Source organism: Schistocerca nitens, chromosome 10, assembly GCF_023898315.1.
Source record: "Schistocerca nitens isolate TAMUIC-IGC-003100 chromosome 10, iqSchNite1.1, whole genome shotgun sequence".
NCBI classification, from domain to species: Eukaryota; Metazoa; Arthropoda; class Insecta; order Orthoptera; family Acrididae; genus Schistocerca; species Schistocerca nitens.
In genome coordinates this window covers 85940826-85958418 of record NC_064623.1, presented here as the reverse complement: position 1 = coordinate 85958418, position 17593 = coordinate 85940826, and the positions used below count along the sequence as shown (strand labels likewise).

General features: G+C 39.9%; 1 long non-coding RNA gene across 3 annotated transcripts in view; it reads left to right on the top strand.

The window, feature by feature from the left end:
* LOC126210471 (uncharacterized) overlaps positions 1 to 10210 on the top strand; it is a 33499-nt gene extending 23289 nt beyond the window's left edge. For all 3 annotated transcript variants that reach the window (XR_007540681.1, XR_007540682.1, XR_007540680.1), the window contains exon 3: positions 5966 to 10210. This is a non-coding gene — a long non-coding RNA (uncharacterized LOC126210471). The remainder of the gene's footprint in view (positions 1 to 5965) is intronic.
* The last annotated feature ends 7383 nt before the right edge of the window (positions 10211 to 17593 follow it).

The following is a 17593-nucleotide window of genomic DNA, read 5'->3' as shown; positions in this document are numbered from 1 at the left end:
CAAAAAGTAGCTCTGTAGTTTCCTGTCAGTGCAATGCTTGTTCTGTATGGTGTGCTGACGGAGGCCTTTCATCCCCTGTGTAATAACCTGTTCATTTCTCTCCATGAAACTTAAAACTGAGTTAAAACTTCTTAACGTGACTTTTACTGTTGTAACTTGCTCTCTGGTTAACCATAGCAGCTATTTTTGGTCTCTCTCCAACACACCAATTTTTGCTTTAATATTTATCATATTTATCTTGGTTCAAAATATATTTCTGATACCACCAACTAAATTCAGTACTTGGTGTTTCGTTATTCTTCATTCATGATGAGCTAATTGTACAATTATCCTTTGAGATGTGTCTATTTTTTCAATGTGCCATTGTAGTGCCTGTTTCGCAATTTCGCACTAGTGTTAAGTAGTGTTCTCCAGCAGAATTCTACAGCTCTGAGCAGACAGCTTAATTTTTGATGTTCCTCTGCATACACTTTGGTGTTTTCAAATTTATTCTTCAGGCCTACTAAAATGAAATTACTTACTCTCCATGTTATAGTGTAAAGCCATATTTTCCCCATGTTATATAATACTGGGGATGACTGGAATTTTGTAAGTTGTAGTTCTGGATGAAGTGCCACTGTGGACCAAAGTAATCTCGGATGGTAGTACAGTAATTCCCACTACCAGATACGATGCGACCATCCTGTAACTAAAAGAACTTTCAGGCAATTGACATGCACTGTCAGGTACTTGTCCATCTTAAATCTATGACATTTGGTCCTTTACTTTGTTTTAGAATATATGGACTTTGTCATTGACAGTCTTAATGTCTTTGATCTTCCTCTGTGTACATATTCATCAAATAAAAAAACCTTTATTTCGTAGTCAGAACTCTTCTGAATGGTGGATTCTATCATAATATTGTTTGTTCTTTGCTTTAGTCTAAGTATCAAGTTTGTGCACACTGGCACATAGTTCTCATTCATTCTTTTAACTGAAACAAACACACACACACACACACACACACACACACACACACACACACTGTACAAATTTTTGTGAGTGAGCAAATTATTTTCCACATTAAATGTCTTTTGGTCTTCATTGACTAGTCAAGCACATACAAACTGTGCAGTTCATGTTCGTGTAAATTTTGCCTAACAATTATATTAATGTTGACAGCATGAAATGAACAATTACATCACTGTGTTTGTCAGACCTTCTGACTAAAAAACTGCTGTGGTTGTCAACGTAATTAATTGTAGTGTAATATTTATAAGGTTTATCATTCGTTACCCTTACAGGTACGTTTATATTAATTATGTTGATCGAGTAGCTTACTATTCAGGTGGCATAATTGCTCAATCAACGAGAGACCAACATAGGTCAAATATTGCGAATAGTTTGTTCAGTGGTAGGAGTGCCATGAACAACATACTGGATATCCTGGCTGATGAGAGGAGTATGGGGTGAAAGTGCATTTAAAGGCCACTCTTGTACAGTTTTTTGAATAACTCACTGTGGCCTCCACCAAAAACATATGCCAGTACAAAATTTAACAGCAATAAATTTCCTAGAAAAAGGTCTTGCTCATTTTTTCTTAAGACTAATTGTTGGCACATAGTGAGGGAGAGAATGGGAAAATCTTGTGTATGGTTCATGAAGGTCAGATATAACATTGCAGGTTGCATAAAATGACAGTGGTAGAGGCAGCTGAAACAGTTAGCATGTAAATGACTGTCAGGCAGCCAACAAGCAAAATTAGTTCTTTTTGTGCAGGGCGCTGGCATTGTAATCAATCCCAAACACACACAAAACAGAAATGGTCAATGTTCTTCAAAGTTGTTGTTGTTGTGGTCTTCAGTCCTGAGACTGGTTTGATGCAGCTCTCCATGCTACTCTATCCTGTGCAAGCTTCTTCATCTCCCAGTACCTACTGCAACCTACATCCTTCTGAATCTGCTTAGTGTATGCATCTCTTGGTCTCCCCCTACGATTTTTACCCTCCACGCTGCCCTCCAATACTAAATTGGTGATCCCTTGATGCCTCAGAACATGTCCTACCAACCGATCCCTTCTTATGGTCAAGTTGTGCCACAAACTCCTCTTCTCCCCAATCCTATTCAGTACCTCCTCATTAGTTATGTGATCTACCCATCTAATCTTCAGCATTCTTCTGTAGCACCACATTTCGAAAGCTTCTATTCTCTTCTTGTCCAAACTATTTATCGTCCATGTTTCACTTCCATACATGGCTACACTCCATACAAATACTTTCAGAAAAGACTTCCTGACACTTAAATCTATACTCGATGTTAACAAATTTCTCTTCTTCAGAAACGCTTTCCTTGCCATTGCCAGTCTACATTTTATATCCTCTCTACTTCGACCATCATCAGTTATTTTGCTCCCCAAATAGCAAAACTCCTTTACTACTTTAAGTGTCTCATTTCCTAATCTAATACCTTCAACATCACCCGACTTAATTCAACTACATTCCATTATCCTCGTTTTGCTTTTGTTGATGTTCATCTTATACCCTCCTTTCAAGACACTGTCCATTCCGTTCAACTGCTCTTCCAAGTCCTTTGCTGTCTCTGACAGAATTACAATGTCATCGGCGAACCTCAAAGTTTTTATTTGTTCTCCATGGATTTTAATACCTACTCCGAATTTTTCTTTTGTTTCCTTTACTGCTTGCTCAATATACAGATTGAATAACATCGGGGAGAGGCTACAACCCTGTCTTACTCCCTTCCCAACCACTGCTTCCCTTTCATGCCCCTCGACTCTTATAACTGCCATCTGGTTTCTGTACAAATTGTAAATAGCCTTTCGCTCCCTGTATTTTACCCCTGCCACCTTTAGAATTTGAAAGAGAGTATTCCAGTCAACATTGTCAAAAGCCTTCTCTAAGTCTACAAATGCTAGAAACGTAGGTTTGCCTTTCCTTAATCTTTCTTCTAAGATAAGTCGTAAGGTCAGTATTGCCTCACGTGTTCCAGTATTTCTACGGAATCCAAACTGATCTTCCCCGAGGTCGGCTGCTTCTAGTTTTTCCATTCGTCTGTAAAGAATTCGTGTTAGTATTTTGCAGCTGTGGCTTATTAAACTGATTGTCCGGTAATTCTCACATCTGTCAACACCTGCTTTCTTTGGAATTGGAATTCAAAGTATTATTAAGCAATTGTCTGTTACTGGTCTCACTCTCAATTTCAAAAAGCCAGAACATACTCAGTTGTGCACATCTAGAGGTATACACCAATAAGTACTTGGTGAGGTAATAGACTAGGGTGGAAATTTCAAAATTTTTAGGTGTCCATATTGGTGAGAATTTAACTTGCCCTTTGAACCAGTGCAAATCTTGAGGGACAAATCAGTAAGTTGATATTCCATGCATATTTACGTTCAGTTGTACAGTATGGAAATAATGCTCTGTGGCAACTGATCTGTAGGAAAAGTGTTCCTGCTCAAACAGGCAATAAGAATAATTGGTTGCTTACCCGTGATCATCCTGTTCAAGAAGTTAGCCGTTTTGAATACTGCTTCACCAGTAATTTATTTCCACGTGAAGCATCTAGTAAATTAAAAAGTATGTTGCAATTAGAAGAAAACATGTTTCTTAGGTGATTTCTAGATAATTATAGGAATGTATCAACCAAACAAATTTTATGTGTATTGCATTTAAATACAGTGCTTTAGCAAATAATGAGCTCTAAAACGAAAGTTTTAAGTATTTAATCTTTTTGGCTAATTTGTTCACACCAACACTGCATACTAATGAAGCTACTTATATCGTCTTTGCAACTTAGTCTCAAACCCTCACTTTCAATTATGAGTGATGCCAAAACATTGTTTCCTTGTAGCATAAATGCTCAAAACAAACTTCAGTTTTGACAAAATTTTTCCTCTATTTGTGATCATAACTAACATGTATGTTCTTAATGACCTTAGTATTAGGAAAACAGTGTTTGATGTCTTGTGTGTGTCCTAATGATGGTGAAACAATGTATCAATAAAGTCAGCTTACCATGGAATCACTCACCATCATCCCAAAAGTTCTGACACTGACTGTATTCGTGGCCTTTGAGCGATGTCTGCACACTATGATGGCAGTTTGAACACACAACAATAAACATGAAACAGACAAAATTCTGTTAACCGTTCTTTTAAAAGTATTCTGGTTTTGCTAACTGAAGTGCCAGCATTTATCTGGGTGCCACTAGGAATTTGTCAGCAACATAAGCTTGGGGAGGTGAATGTTGACTTCATTTATATAATCTCTCTACTGGGAAATTCAACTGAATAAGCATCTGTCTTAACAAAATTATAAGGGGTCCCAAGTCACGTGATTTTTTTTATAATTTAAAATTTTTATGGTGCTGGGCACTAGATTGTAGCCTTGCGGGGTAGCCCACGTTTAAGAAGCTATTGGTTCACCTCCTTTGAAGAAAGAGGTCTGTATAAGGGGCATTCAAATGAAACCTGGTTCCTAGTGTAAAGTAACGTTAATGATTTTATTAACTCTAAAATGTAGTTATACACAGTACACATACTCAAAAATAGCTGTCAAAACAGTTGGCACATTTATTCCATTGAGACACTAGCCGGTCGATTCAATCCTTGGAAGCAGCGAGTAGGCTGCTGTCTGATCCAGGCCTGGACCAGTCTCACACTTCGTAGTCCGTTGCGAATAGATGTCTGTGAATAGCTTGTTTTAGGGGTCCAAACACATGAGTCACATGGTGAAATGTCAGGGCTGTACAGTGGATGTTCCAGCAGTTTCCCAACGATACTGCTGCAATGCCATCTTCACCACATTGGCCGTGTTTGGGCCATGCAGGAGGATAACGCCATTGGACAACATGCCTCGGCATTTCGAATTGATGGCTCGGCTAAGGTTCTGTAAAGTGGCTTGACAATGCTGGGCATTGATAGTGGTTTCTCATTCCAGGAACTCTACAAGCAGTGGGCCCTTGTGGTCAAAAGGACATTATGATCTTACCAGAGCTGGTGTGCATCGCCTTTGATTTCTTTGGAGGTGATGAAGTTGCATGTTTCCACTGCTTGCTCTGACATTTGCTTTCTGCTTCAAACTGGTGACACCATGTTTAGTCACCTGCGTCAATACCCAGCAAAAAACCGTATTCCTCCTCGAGATAATGTTGCAGATGCGAAGTTTGCCAGTTAGTTGGTGGGAACCCACAGCACACACATTTTTCGAAAGTTCAAATATTGATGCTGTATGGTGTGGGCGGTGCCCACGCTAACACCCAGTAACTTGATGGATCTCGTCCAGTGATTCTGCGGTCGACCAAGACTAAAGCATTCACTTCCACAACCATTTTTGGTTTGATAACACAATGAGCCTGTCCAGGACAAGCATCGTCTTCCGGTTACTTGCGTTCCTCAAGGAATCGTTTGTGCCATTCCTCGACACTTGAATGGTCTGACTGTACTCACTGTAGACAGCCTTCATCCATCAATACATTTCAGGGCCTCCAACTCCTCCCGCCACCAAAAATCGAATCACTCCTCATTGTTTTTGCTTACTCACCTGCATGTTCGGTAGTGGACGATAACTTTTGTGACCACCTTCTCTCTAGTGTGAAACCACACTGGCACTATGCAACATCAAATGGTGTGCATGTCGGTCTCTCTACAAATAGATGGCACCACCATACCCACAGTTATGTGGTGCCAACTTCTTGTAAGGCAAAGGTAGACACGCTGACCAGGTTTCATTTGAATGATGAACCTCATATGTTGCTGGCTGCTCAACTGAAATTCTTGTTTGTTAGGTAATTGGTAAACCTTGTGCATTGGCAGGCAGGGAGTCTACATTCAGAAATGACAACATCATATATTGTATACTGTTGTTCTAATTAATGTGAAAAATGTTTTGCTGATCACAAGGGTGCTGGTACCAGTGACATTTAGTACCCTGAAACTATTACCATCTTTTTTATCATCTTGCTTGTTGCAGGTCTGCTGCCATGGAATACAACAATGGAGCATTCTCCACAGGGGAGGAAAACCGGTATGAAGAGAACATGCTGGCTTTGTCGTTTCTTCGCTGTCTGAGGCGTTGGCTACTCTTCCAGTTATCTGCCAACAGTGGGATGCGCGAAAGTTCGACAACATGGTGCTGGTGTGCTGACCCGGGGGAGCCCCAGGGGCACACACCCTGCTTGCCCCGGTCAAGCACAAGACCTCCCGGAAATACGTGATACTAAACAGTGACGTGTGGCTGTCCTGCTGTGACTTGTCTCTCCTGCAGATAATCAGCAAATTACTGGAGATGGACATGTTATATTTATCTTGCTGACACTCGTGTCACAGTGACAGTGTTCTGCACCAGGATGTGGACAGTGTCCCAGGGTCGGAGCAAATGGCAGGCACTAGTAGATGAATATGTCAGGAAGGAGGTGACCAGGTGCAGAGGAATGTTCACCAAGCTGCACCTGGTCACCTCCTTCCTGAAGTATTCTGACCGCCAGACTCAAGTACTACAGCGTGAGAGACATCTGGGGCTATGCGGAGCCCTGAAACTCGGCACGGGTGAGGCCTCCAGAAAGTGAAACAGTGGCTCTCACTGTTAAGAAGATCCACCGAGCACAGGCTCACGACACACACATCGTGATGGCTATGGAGCGGTTCAAAGTGCTGCGACATGAGATTCTCCATTCCTGGGAACTATCTTGCCCATGGTGTGTACCCTTTACAGTATGGTGGTAAGAGAATAATTATTTTTTTTAATTATGCACTTAAACTTTTCTCCCATGGAATTACAGAAAAAATTATTGGTTAACCGCAGTCGGACATTATTGGCAATCGTCAGAACATATTTTAATTCCGTTTCACTAAAATCTGCACTCTGAACCGCTCCACAGCCACCATGATGTGTGTTTCGTGAGCCAGTACTTGGTGGATCTTCTTAGCAGAGAGGCTATCAGCCATCGGTGGCCATCATCAGAACAACTGAAATCAGCATTGGATACAGCAGTGTGTGTTCAGCCCTTTAAAATACTCTCATTTGATGATTTAGTGTCGTAGTTCTGTGTATTTTGAGATGCATGGTTTATTGTAAATGTATTCTGTAGGTCTAAAGGCTGTTCCCATTTTGGAACAATGTATTTCATAAACAGTATTTTCTAGGCTAGTCTCTTTAATGGTATACCTACATATAGAGAAACTCTATTTTTCCAAAGCTTTTGGAACCAATTGTGCAGTTTTCCCAGTTCAAATGAGATATGGGTAACTAGTTATTCTGCTTATTCTTTAAGAATAGCTACCTGTTTCTGTTGGGCACGAATTGGGATGGGGTGAGAGGTTGGGTTGAAAGGTAAACAGTTGGGTGAGTGTGTGGGGACACTGGGTTACCTTAGATTTAGGCAAAGATGATTACAGGAGCGGAGGAGACATTTTCTGGTGAACGAAAACTGCATGCTAGCTGAAACTAAAACCTGTCACATTTGCCTTTTGTGGGTAAATGCTCTTACTGACTCAGTTATGCTTATTCAGGTTTCATTCATGATCAGCCCTGCCAGCTTTACTTCAGACAGTACCTTTCTGCTACTTTCCAAACCTTACTGGAATTCTCTTGCATGCCTTGCTGTATTAGTACTGGAAGAAAGGGTGTTGTGGAGAAATCATTTGCCCCCATCCTAATGAAGTGTTCTGGAACGAATTTTTGCTTGACAGTGAAGGGTGTGCTGTTGAAAAACTTAGTTTAATCCCAATAGTATTAATTCCACAAGATAAAAAGCATACAGGAGAATTTCTGTGAAGTTTGGAAAGTAGAAGAGAGGAAAAGTGTAGCTTTAAGGGTGTGTCGTGAGTTGTCTGGGTAACTCAGCTGATACCATTTCTCCACAAAAGGCAAAGGTTTCAGGTTAGAGACACAGCCCATCTCACATCTTAAATTTGCCACAGCACACACTCTGCAATACTACATAAAATTTCAATCACATAACTAGTATTCTAATGTGTGAATGCTACTAGTAATGCAATAAGCATGTGAGCACTTAGACTGCCCTGCAGCAGTGTACTTTGCATGTGCTCTCCCCATAACAAATCTTGAGACAGCAATAAGTCATCAGAATCAGGTCATCCCTGTCAGAACCAGTCAGGCTGTCCCACTAAAAATAGATAATGTCTTTAGTGGAGGTGAAACCTGTGCTATTTACAACTAAACTTGAAAGTATCAGAAGAACTGCATATGAATCTCTCCCCATTGTACAAAAAATACTACTGCATTGCTATTACTGAAAAAATGAATGACTAACCTGCCCTAATAATGCCTGCTTGTACAGTGTAATGCACATAAGCATGCCAGCTTACTAGACACAGGAGCCAGACCTGGATCAGATCCATGCTGTAGGTCAACTGTCGGCTGGTACACTAGCTAGCCTGCTTGTTGTTTTTACGCAGTTTTCCTTGCTCATTTGGGCAAGTGCTGGGCAGCTCCTTGAATTCCACCTCAGAGAATATATAATGACCTAGCACAGAGTTTACAGGATGCAATGACTGCCTTAGATTAGCTTCATGACTCTGGTGTCAGGAAGAGGTTTAGAGTTTAAATAATAAAATAAAATTTGCCAGATATATGAAAGCTCACACTCTAGCTGAAAGCTCAATTTCCTTTTACTGAAGAAAAAACTGATCAACACATAAAGCTGATAATTCAAACTTTTGGGGGTGTCAAAAAAACCTTTTACTAAATAAACTTCAAATATACTGAAGAAGGTGGAAGATGCTATAATGTCCACATGGACCTGCTTAACAAATTATATTTATAATCATATTTTCATTATTTAGTCAATTGCCACCTTTTGGTCCAAGTAAATACCTTGTCCAAATCATTTTAGAATTGTTTTTGATCTTCTGATAACTTAATAGGTGGTGAATCAATCATCTGCAAATAAAGATGCCTGCTCTGATTGTTACCTGAATTGTTCATATAGATCAGGAACAGCAGAGAGCCTAAAAACTTAGAGTAGTGCAGATATCATTGTGTTACTTAACGACTTTCTGTCAGTTACTATGAACTGTGACCTTTCTGACAGGAAGTTGCCAATCCAGTCACAAAACTGAGATGATACTGTATAGGCACATAATTTGAAAGATAGTTGTAATTGTCAAACCTTTCTGTAAATCTAGAAATAGAGAATCAATTTGAGTTCCCCTCTTGATAGCCTCCATCACTTTGAATGAAAAAGAACTAGTTGCATTTCACATTTTCAGAGTCTGTGCTGTGTCTGAATAGATAAATTTCTTAGAGGTAATCCATAATGCTCAGACACAGTATATGTTCCATAACCTACTACAAATAAATGTCAGTGATATGTGTGTCTAATGTAAGAGATTAATCTTAATCCCTTTCTTGAATATTGATGTGACTTGTGCAGCTTTCCAGTCTTAAGGTACAGATCTTCTGTTCAGCGAGCCGTTGTGTATGGTGGCTAACTGTGGAACTATTATACTAGCATATTCTTAAAGGGACCTAATTGCTATACAACTTGGACTGGAAGAATTGCCTTTATTAATAGATTTAAGTTGCTTCAGTACACTATGACATCTGCTTTGAAGTTGTTCATGTTGGCAGCTGTTATTGATTCAAATTGTCCAATATTTACTTATGTCAATGTTAGATGCTGTAATGTCTTTAATATTTAAGTACATCAACCTGAAATGCATGTAAATACTTCTTTATCCTTCTGTATATGTCTTTGTCAAAGTTGTATGACTTTGTGTACGTACTAAAGTGTAACATATGTAACATGTTAGTGGTTACGGAATGTAGTGTTTTATGTGACAGAAAACATGAAGTCCTTCCATAACAGAATGGTTTAGGTGGGAGTGAAAAGGTGAATTTGTGAGAGTAAGTGTGCCAAGTGTTCGTGTGGTTAGGCTTCGAAGAGTAAAGATACAGTGCTCAGTGAGATAAGGATTTGTGGAAAAATGGATTAAATAAGACTACAAAGTGAATTATCTGCCACAGTATAATGGCATTTATTTGACTTGCTCTGAAATTTGCATTTCTGATGCCAAGAACAATTAGTCAGAGCACATTACATTAAGAGCCATGGTTTCATTGTACAGCAGTGTCATATAGCCACAGGTTATCGCCTTTATATCTGCCTTCAGGCAAAATAATGTTTTAAGTTTGTATATGCTTGCATGAACCATGTTTTGCTGAAATTTTCACATTATAAATGCTTAATTTCAACACTGTGTTACGAACCTTGATTTATCCTAAGTCACTCACCATAATAGGATCCTTTTCCTGTTGAAAAAATATTGAGTTTTAAAGAAAGTGTCAAACTGAACTGCAGTAATTGGGAGAACTATTAAGTTTCATGGAGTGATAGTTTTTCGAGTCGTAAGTAGTCCCTTGTGTAAAGTGCTCCATATGACAGTTAAAAGTTCAAAGCATAGTAAAGAGATATTTAATTGTAGTTTCTGTATGAAGTGACCAACTTCCAAAATGATTAAAATCATTTCACAGTATAACATTTCCTAGAAAAACAGTAATTACAGAAACAGTTTAAGCCATTACAGATTAAACGCCTACATAGTGTACTTGCATAAAAGGCTTGTACTGTTATTTATCAGGAAGAAAGTTGATCAGACAACAGCTACAGGGCCTGCACATCCTATAGTCATGGGACCATTAAACTAGATGTGTCAGTTAAGATAACGTGTTTGTCTTCTATGCTTGAAGTTTGTGTCTACTTAGAAGTTTTATTTGAAATAATTTCTGCAATGCAGTGACTTGCAAACAATGAAAATAACAGGTGTTCATGTTAGTTGAAGTGGTAGCTTGGTAACTGTTTCAAAATTAGTTCCACAGCCACAGTGTCAAACAGGTTAGTATGTTCAACTGTTAAATGGCAGTTATCCTTTATTGCACACTAAAGAAATAAGTGTACGTGAGCATGAAAGAATTATAGTTAAACAGAAAGCAGATTAGTTAGTGGCTGTTCACTTGGCTATTTAATGCTACTAAGGATTTTATTGAAATATTTTTCTGCAGTTTTACCTTTGGCTATTTATCTGGCTGTAATTATTTTTACCTAATTTAGACATGCAACCATTTTGCATTTCCCCCAATTTGCACATAATAGATCATTGTCTAGCTTCTCACTGGAATAACTTTTCTTCCTTTAAATACCAAGCTCCTGCAGGAAATGAGTCCTTTTATTCTTTTCATCAGTACACGATCATTCATTTGAAATCCTTTTAAAGGGAAGGTTGGAATTACCACTGTAGTATTTGACCTGTGTGTTGTATTTGATCTATGCTTTCATAGTTTGGTAGGAATAGTGACTGTCTTAGCAAGCCATAAAGCAAATTTTTATCTTCTGGATTTGAAGGTTATTGAGCTAGAAAGCATTATCCATTTAGTTCAGTTGATGTTACTAGACCTTTGAAATAACCTATCCATTTCCAGTGACAGAGTTTTTCATTTCTTCTCCCTGAATCTAATTCCATTTTCATATCGATGTTTGTTGCCTTTTCTGCATGCTCTTTGTACAGATAGAATAACATGGGGGCAGGATGCAACCCTGTCTCGTTCCCTTATCAGCTTCGGTCTCATATCCTTCTCTTACGACTGCAGTATAGTTTAGTTACACGACATAGGCACCAGTAGTGTTGGTCAGATTTCCCAGATGACTGAGAATGAATCCACAGTATTTTGAGAGTGTTTTTGAGGTTTTGTGTAATGTCCTACATCATAAGTGAGGCCCAACCTCCTGTTAGATATTGGCGAGATTATTGTAGTAGGCTAATGTGTCTGAAATAGCTCGTCGCACCAAATGGGAAGTGGAACATGTTAAGGTGCACCATCTCGCATGAATACTGATTCATTGATGTTTTCTCAACCACTTATGGTGATCGAAATGCATCCATTTAATACCAGAACCTAAGTCACCATTCATGGTGTTGTGTAGCATATATTGAGCAGTAACCCAAATTGCCAAAGTTTCACATCCATATGCAGGACTGCATGGACGGTAGGGCTATTTGCGTACTTCCGTGATCGACCTTCCTCAAATAGTGATAGCCAAGCAAAAGGCTCTTGTAAGCAACCATTAGATTTCCTGAGGCCTTGATATTATCGCAGTGCACGTACACTGTAGGCCATTGCCATTTCCTTTTCTTCTCTTCGAAGAGCCCATCCTTGGGTACACCTTGGCCATTTTGTTTTAGATGGTCCCAAGATGGGTATTCCTGGAGCTGCAGAAAATGCACTAGCTATGATAAGCATGCCGTTCTATCTACTGGCTGAGACGCTAGGACTCATTTAGCCACTACTTGAAGCCAACTCGAACATTGATTCATCCTCTAGCTCAGCTTATCTACGAGTACATGGGGACACACTAACAGTATGAACCACCAACAAAATAAAACCCAGGCCACGGTGGTTTCACTTTTTACTGATCGTTGCCTTCCAAATTCCACACATACCAATAGCTTCATCTCCCATGTGGTAAGTGAAGTATTACAAAGGGAGAACTGACAATTACTAAAATCCATTGAGATAGTTTCATTGTCTGTGTATGCATAAAATTTTAATTAGCAGGAAATTTAGGTTACTAACAGTTTTTTAATGCTTTGATCATTTGCAGACAGCTGTTAGTCATGTTTTCCTGCTTTCATACGATCACCCGTTTGTATTTGTTTATTTACCAATGAGGAAATTATTTTGGAGAAAATTGCTCAGTTTTGAGTTGCACTATTAAAGTATTGTTGAACTAGTCTTACCAGTGGAAAACATCTATCACCTGTAACAGTGGAGACTCACTTAAAAAAAACTTTTTGTACTTAGCAGTACTAGAAGTAGTATTTGTACTTAGCAGTACTAAAGTGCGCGTCATATATCTTGGCGGCCGAGTTTAGGTTCGTTCTGCGCATCTGACGTCACAAAACACAGTCAGCCAATGAACGGAGAACGACGTTGCCAGATCTCGACTGCAGTGCAGAGCACGGACGAGTGCCTTCAGTTTTAGAAACGTTCAGTCATAAATAAAGTAATAGAACAAAAGCAATGTCTTGATAGCAGACTTTCTTTTACAGGAAGTTTGGAAAAAGCATTCTTTATACCAATCGCTTCATATTCTATTAATTAATTAAACCAAACAAGCAATAAGACTTCTAATTCAGGCGATAGCAAGGAAAGGTGTTTGTTTCAATCTCATGAACTGCTTTTTCGCAATAAAGAACAGCGGTAATTGTTTATTTCCTATTGTACTTCGACGAAGCGTGAGTAATTCATAGTCGTACCAACAGTGTTTATAAGTAGTTGCGTGAGGTGTTAGAGTCAACAGTTAAGGTGTTGGGCTGTGTAGTGAAAGGTTATGAGTTCAAACCTTGTGCGGTGCTTAATATTTTCTTTATTTAAAAACAATGTTGGAGTGCCTTACTTCATGAATTTTATTCGTTTGAATGAAATTTCTAGTGCTTTTCCTCTTCATTAACTTTTTCGCTGTTGCGGACACGTGCTCCCCGCATTCCGTGCTGTGCGCGATTTTGTCATCACTGCACTTCTCGCCTGTGCAGACACATGGTGTTCCCATTGCTTTGACACACTTATCATTCGATTTCACAAAAACTATTTGGCCAAAAAATTTGATTTTTACACGTCTTCTTGACTGATACCTTCCCCCCATAAATGACTTAATTTTGTTCTGATGTGCAGCATTAAATGTAGTAAACCATTGCACGAAATTTTGAAGAGTTTGCAGAGGTAAAAGTCCATAGCGTATACTTTCCGTACGGTCAATTTTAGTTGCCACAATGTTGAGAATGAAATGTGGACGAGATACCTAAACTTCATATAATATTTACTGTATAACAATATCTCATTTAATTTAAGTACCATATAGGTGTCGTATGTAATATTGAGAAATATTCCGTCTTTCGCGACTGTAATAAAAGTTTTATTTATACAGGGCGCGTTTGGCTTTATTTTAAAGCACTTCCATCGGTGAGAGGTATGGCATACACACAATGGTATTCATGTTCTATTTCTTGTTTTTGTTCCACAGTCGCAGTTTTACCAATGGTATTGAAATATATCCCTCTTCTGCAACTGTAATAAGCGACTTATTTAGACCAGACGCGTTTCTCTCTTTTGAAGCATCATAAGAGGACTGTATTTTGTGTCCTCCATTGCCAAGTCACCTTTCGTAGTTTTGTGCTGCGGTAGCACAATATTCAACGTTTGTGTTGGCTCATCAGTGTTTTAGGAAATAAATGCTGTTTGTATGTGCCACACACAAAATTATATTTGACATAGCTCTGAGCACTTTACTGACAGACGGTATATTCAAGTCCTAATGTTTTTGTAAGTCCACAGTTTTGCTTCATGTATTTTGTCTACTTCCTTTTGATTGATTGAAGTGCTTTAAAATGAAGCCAAATGTGCCCAGTGTAAGTAAAACTTTTGTTACAGTCGCGAAAGGTGGAATATTTCTCAATATTACATACGACACTTATGTGGTACTTAAATTAAATGAAATATATAGGTATCTTGTCCACATTTCATTCTCAACATTGTGGCAACTAAATTCGACCATCCGGAAAGTATACTCTATGGACTTTACCTCTGCAAACTCTTCAAAATTTCGTGCAATGGTTTACTATATTTAATGCTGCATAATAACTGCGTTGAACATCGAAACAAAATTAAGTCATTTATGGGGGGAAGGTATCAGTCAAGAATCTAATTTTTGAGCCAAATAGTTATTGTGGAATCGAATGATACAGAGTGTCAAAGCAGTCGGAACACAATGTGTCTGCACAGGCGAGCAGTGCAGTGACAAAATCGCCCACAGCGCGGAATCAGGGAGCACGTCTTTGTAGCAGCGAAAGGGTTAATGCGGCCGTGGTGGCTTTACTTCATGAACTGCACGCTCCCCCCTAAACGTAAGCTTGCGAACTACGCTATACTATGGCGCTGCTTCTCTTGGCGCGTGCGTCGTGTGCAACTGGCAACGCAGCAATCTCCCGCGTCTGGGCGGGCATGCGCGAGCCGCCAAGATAAAAGAATTGAACTATGGAAGTAGTACAAAACAGTTACTGCTCTTACTACACTACCACTGTGTTCCAGTTATATTGTAAAGACTGTTGTTTTTCAGGTGTAGAATGTGCATTTAAATGCTTACAGAAGAAAACTATGGTCCAGAACATTGACACGTGTAGAACATTGGACAGCCCCAGTATCTCTCTGCAGAGGGCAGTTGTGTAGCTAGAAAGCCTCAGTTGTGCCACAGAGTATCCAGATGGGGAGGCCAAGGCAGAATTTTCAGCAATAGTTGGCAGTGGGTGGACAGAGCTATGGCATAAGTACTTGGCATGGGGTGGTACAGGTTCGATTCTTCGTCGCTTAGCAGTTCGCAATTAGCTTCACTATTATGAGCTAGAATTAAAAAAGAAAGCATGGAGTGGAAGCACACAGTCACCTGTCAAGAAAAAATCAAAACCCAAGCATCAGCAGGAAAAGTCAGATTGACTGTGTTTTGGGATGCTAAAGGTTCAGATTTTTGTGATTATCTCGAAGTGCAGTGTACAATGAACAGCCAATACTACTCGGATTTGATTTTAAACAAGGTGAAGACAGCCAAGTGAGCGAGTGATGTCGTGGATCTCAGAGGAGAGGTGCGATTTTCCAGCAAGATAATGCACGTCCTCATATCGCTCAACTAACCTATGAAACCATCGACAAAATGGGTTAGGAAGTACTGCCTCATGCCCATTATAATCCTGATTTAGCATTTAGTGATGTCCATTTGTTTGCTGCACTGAAGGAGGCATTGTGTGAAGGCGCGTAATGGGGCCCCTTAGGGATATGGCAGCAAGAGAGGGGAAGAAAACCAATGTGCATACTGGGGGGGCAGTCATTCCAGATGTGAAAAGGGTCCTTCCGGATGCCATTAAGGGTACAGGGTGCGCCCATCTGCAGGTGGTCGCTCATGTCGGCACCAATGATGTGTGTAGCTATGGCTCTGAGAAAATCCTCTCTGTCTTCCGGCGACTATCTGATTTGGTGAAGATTGCCAGTCCTGCTAGCGGGATGAAAACAGAGCTCATCATCTGCAGCATTGTCGACAGGACTGATTGCAGACCTTTGGTCCAGAGCCGAGTGGAGGGTCTGAATCAGCGACAGATGGTTCTGCGACCGTGTGGGCTGCAGATTCTTTGACTTGCGCCATAGGGTGGTGGGGTTTCGGGTTCCACTGGATAGGTCAGGAGTCCACCACACAAGTAGGTGGCTACACGTGTAGCAGGGGCTGTGTGGCATGGACTAAGCGGTTTTTTAGGTTAGATGGCCTCGGGCATGGGCATGTACAGAAAGGGCAACAGCTTCAAAGGGTGCGGGCAAAGTCGGGACATGCGGGGACCATGCAGCAATCGGTATTGTAATTGTAAACTGTCGAAGCTGCATTGGTAAAGTACCGGAACTTCAAGCGCTGATAGAAAGCACCGAAGTTGAAATCGTTATAGGTACAGAAAGCTGGCTGAAGCCAGAGATAAATTCTGCCGAAATTTTTACAAAGGCACAGACGGTGTTTAGAAAGGATAGATTGCATGCAACCGGTGGTGGAGTGTTTGTCGCTGTTAGTAGTAGTTTATCCTGTAGTGAAATAGAAGTGGATAGTTCTTGTGAATTATTATGGGTGGAGGTTATACTCAACAACCGAGTTAGGTTAATAATTGGCTCCTTTTACTGACCTCCTGACTCAACAGCATTAGTGGCAGAACAACTGAGAGAAAATCTGGAATACATTTCACATAAATTTCCTCAGCATGTTATAGTCTCAGGTGGAGATTTCAATTTGCCAGATACAGACTGGGACACTCAGATGTTTAGTACGGGTGGTAGGGACAGAGCATCGAGTGACATTATACTGAGTGCACTATCCGAAAATTACCTCGAGCAATTAAACAGAGAACCGACTCGTGGAGATAACATCTTGGACCTACTGATAACAAACAGACCCGAACTTTTCAACTCCGTAAGCGCAGAACAGGAATCGGTGATCATAAGGCCGTTGCAGCATCCCTGAATATGGAAGTAAATAGGAATATAAAAAAGAGAGGAAGGTTTATCTGTATAGCAAGAGTAATAGGAGACAGATTTCAGACTACCTAACAGATCAAAATGAAAATTTCTGTTCCAAAACTGACAGTGTTGAGTGTTTATCGAAAAAGTTCGAGGCAATCGTAAAATGCATTTTAGACAGGTATGTGCCGAGTAAAACTGTGAGGGACGGGAAAAACCCACCGTGGTTCAACAACAAAGTTAGGAAACTACTGCGAAAGCAAAGAGAGCTCATTGCAAGTTTAAACGCAGCCAAAACCTCTCAAAGAGAAACGAAACGATGTAAGTTGCGTAAGGAGGGCTATGCGTGAAGCGTTCAGTGAATTTAAAAGTAAAATTCTATGTACCGACTTGACAGAAAATCCTAGGAAGTTCTGGTTTTATGTTAAATCAGTAAGTTACTTGAAACAGCATATCCAAGACACTCCGGGACGATGATGGCATTGAAACAGAGGATGACACGCGTAAAGCTGAAATACTAAACACCTTTTTCCAAAGCTGTTT